This window comes from Pygoscelis adeliae, unplaced genomic scaffold (assembly GCF_000699105.1).
Source record: "Pygoscelis adeliae isolate BGI_AS28 unplaced genomic scaffold, ASM69910v1 Scaffold178, whole genome shotgun sequence".
NCBI classification, from domain to species: domain Eukaryota; kingdom Metazoa; phylum Chordata; class Aves; order Sphenisciformes; family Spheniscidae; genus Pygoscelis; species Pygoscelis adeliae.
Window position 1 is genome coordinate 641,121 of NW_008825323.1, and position 3,644 is coordinate 644,764.

The 3,644-nt window shown below is 44.8% G+C and overlaps 1 protein-coding gene across 8 annotated transcripts in view; it reads right to left on the reverse strand.

Annotated features, from left to right (window-relative positions):
- Positions 1–3,644, reverse strand: part of MEF2C (myocyte enhancer factor 2C) — a 141,553-nt gene that overhangs the window by 127,827 nt on the left and 10,082 nt on the right. For 7 of the 8 annotated variants that reach the window (XM_009330299.1, XM_009330297.1, XM_009330300.1 and 4 more), the window contains exon 2: positions 3,008–3,106. The exons of the other annotated variant lie outside the window; for it this stretch is intronic. The gene's annotated coding sequence lies outside the window, so the exon portion shown is untranslated. The remainder of the gene's footprint in view (positions 1–3,007; positions 3,107–3,644) is intronic. 8 annotated transcript variants of the gene reach the window in all.

The following is a 3,644-nucleotide window of genomic DNA, read 5'->3' on the forward strand; positions in this document are numbered from 1 at the left end:
GGGGGCGGCGGACCCCCGCGCCGCCCCCAGAGCGGAGCGGGGCCGCGGCCCTTCGGCATTCGCAGCCCCCGGAGATTTCCCGCCCCAGCTCCTTGCACCTCTGCCGGGCTCCTTCTGCGGAGCCCTCCGTCTGCTAAGCAGCCCAACTTCCCAAACTCATCGCGCTCCGTACCCCGCTGCGGGTGGCTTCCCCCCGGGCGCGCAGCGCAGGGGCGATCCCGACGGCAAAGTTTTGGGGCAGCACCACCTTCCCCCAGGAGGAGCGCTGGCCAGACAAAAATCCCGCTCGCCTCCTCGCAGGGGTGCCGGTGGCGGCCGGCTGCCGGAGACGGTCTCTTGTCAGGCTTACCCACAGAAAGGCAGCGTTACCGGCACGCTGTGTGAAAGGACAGGGCTCTTCTTTTTTTAATAGGTTCATTTGCTCTTAAAACCGGACTGAAAGGACTGCACTGTATGGGAGCCTGCATCCAAATTAAGCACGTGCAGTAATTTGTGAGTAACGCTGGACTTCGCAGGCACTTGGTTTAAATTCTATGTAGATAGCCAACTTTTACGATCCTTCCAGAGCAGCAGGGGAGTTTATAAAGGCACAGACCATTATTTTTATAATAGATTAAGGTATTGGAAATAGGAACAGCACGCGTGATAAAACCAAACGACTGAATTCAAACAACAGTGATAAATACATACTTGGTTTATGTTAATAAAAGTCCTTGGTCTCTCTCAGCCTTTTCCCTTATAAACATCTCACTGGGCCACTGACCTACTTCCGAAGTTCCGTATTCGACAGTGAATAAATGCCTTTTCAGTTCAACTGTACTTCTTAAAACATGGACGCTCAAAGCACGGCCAGAGCAAAACGAAGCTAAGGCAGTTCTAACAAGCGCCCTGCAATTGCTCTCGACGCAGATCCCTAGAGAATACCCTTTAGCGGCTGGGGGGCTCATCGTGCCCCCGCTCTGCCTTGGTGGCATTTAGATACAGAGTGGACACTCTCAATGGACAGATACTTACACGCTGTAAATGCACCCACAACAGCCACAGTAATACTGATGTGCCCAGAGCCGCCAGACACGAGCCAAGCACATTGTACGTGGTGGTGAGAGGCACATACGCTTGGCCGTGTCAGCAGCGGAGCCCAAATAACGTTGGGGAAGAAATGCTTTCTCAGCCTTAGGTTCGGCATGAAGCGCAAGCAGGAAAGAAATGTGGAACAGTTACACGGGTCGTGCCCTTCCTATACCTCTTCTGCAGACCATTTCGGTCTCCCAGCATGGCACCCAACTATCCAGTAATATGCGTGTTTTCTTAGTGGCAAAAATAGAAAACCGTGTTACGACTTCACACTTTTGTGCTCTAATTGACTGTCATCTGCTTTATTTTGTGCAGGGTACGTAAGTTTTCAGGTTTCTGGCTAGCTGGCAACACAGCCCTTCAACTGGCGAGACTGAACACGAGCACTGTCATATCTTGAAAGCAATTATTAAAGCGGGCAAGTATTTCAGAAAATAAAAGTATACAGCAGCTTAGCACATCTACTACACCTCCGTGTGGGCACTTACGGCCTCATCTTTAAATAGTTGTGACCTTCACACACTGGAGTACCTTAAAGCCATGCCAAGTTTTTGTCACGAGTACAATTCATCAAATCCATGTAAAGGACACCTCGATTTTTAAAACAGGGTTCAGATGCTAGATGGACAAACAGATATAAGGGGAGGGATCAGGCTTTCTCACTCATCTCAGGGTTAGATAAGGCATGAATTTATGCAGTAGCTTTTGAAGTGCTTAGGATTTCTTTCCCTCTTTTGCTGCATTTAATTTTAAAATCTGGAATAATTTCAAACACTGAAAAACCTTTGTTCTGGTGTCTGTACTTGTACTGACGCTCCACAAATGCACCCTTTTCACATTTCTGGCACAAGACTCAAATCTACTCTTTTTTGCTGTCCACAGGTCATGTGTAGGTCTGCTGACAAAATTATTTTTTTCTTAATCCACCACCTGAGGCATGCAATGTTTTAAACAATGAGACATCAGTGAAAATGTAATAATTATAAAATCAGATCTCCAAAGTTTTATCAAAGAGTGAAGTGTGTATCCAAGTACCTCTTCCCCTTACAAGTGTGATTATCTCAAGGTAACATTTCCTTTGAAGATGATTATCAAAGTCCGTTTTTGTTCTTTTGTGGATGCAGAACATCTCTTTTCCTTAGGATCTTTCCCTTAGGAGAAATGAGATTGCCAGCTCACGTCTTTTAATGGCGTTTAAACTGAAAAGCAGTAAGGTTACTATGAAATGATCCACCCCCTTTGCATATTAACCCTGGGGTGGCTCGGTTTCTATTTTCTGTTTAAAGTTCTGCTCAACCCCACTCCACTCCACGCCTCGCTCTCTTCCACCACCTCCCTATCTTGTAAGAGCAACACAGTGTAACACTTCTTCCCCTGTCTGGCTGCTTTTAAACTTGGCCCACACTGGGCGCAAGCGCTTGAAGTGAGCTTTACAAAATTATTTTAAAGTGAGCTGGGGCGGTTGCCACAGCAACCCACCCTCAGAGAAATCAAGGCTATAGATTAATCTACCCCACAAGATTATTCAACAGCACTGTATTTGTTCTTCATTCATGCAGAATATTCCCTCAATCCATATGCTTTTTGTAATGAACAAAAGATGTAAACTCAGATAATTTCATAGATAATAGGATATATAATCCAGGAGCACAATTTAAATGCTGAAATGTACATCATTCTTTGCAAAATCATTTGCAAAAAAATATTTGCAAGGTAGGCACAGCGGACATATGAACTTTAAATAAAATGGCATTCCATTACTAAAATGGTGTTATACACATTGAGCAATGATTACAGAAAGCCGTCGTCACAGGTGCACCTGCAAGTACGTAACACAGCAGACCTTGCTCTCCAGGCTTCGCTTTTAACGTTAAATCTGAAAACAATAAATAGTACTTTGTAATATTAAATGCAATAAATATTAAACACTCACCACATACACCCTCTTTATTGTCAAAATCATCCGCCTCCAATGCTTTACTTAATCTTCCCCATAGTAGTTACTTCACAGTTTACAATTCTTGTTCGGCACCTTAGATGTTTAAAAGCACAAAAGTAGCGTATTATTAAAAAGCAAACCTATAGTACTTCAATATATTTAAAAAGATTTATGAAACGATTTCTATAAAAAGAACACGAGTCTTTCCTGATGTGCACTTAGGCCTAAAAGGAGTATCACTTGTAAGTAACGACGTTTTCAGAAGCTGTAATAAACTCCGTCTGAATCCTACCTTAGGGATGCTACACTATCAATAAAATTACAAAACTGTTGATCTCGGACTGTACTCATCCTCCAATCGGTACTTAGAAAATTATTTGTGCTTTTACGTGCATTTTGGAAAACACAGCCGCCTCACTGTTTAATAAATGCCAATTTAAAAGTCCGGGCCAAATGTCAAAGCTTGGCATATTAGTTTCTTCGCTCTTTTTAGGACAGATGCACGTCGTGCCACCACCCAGGGACGCATCTCCTCGGGTCTGCCTCGAGGCAGGCAGCGCAGGGGAGCACGGGGAGAACCCTTTTTAACCCAAACGCCCGTCTCTGCGGCGAGGGGGTCCCCGCTGAGACC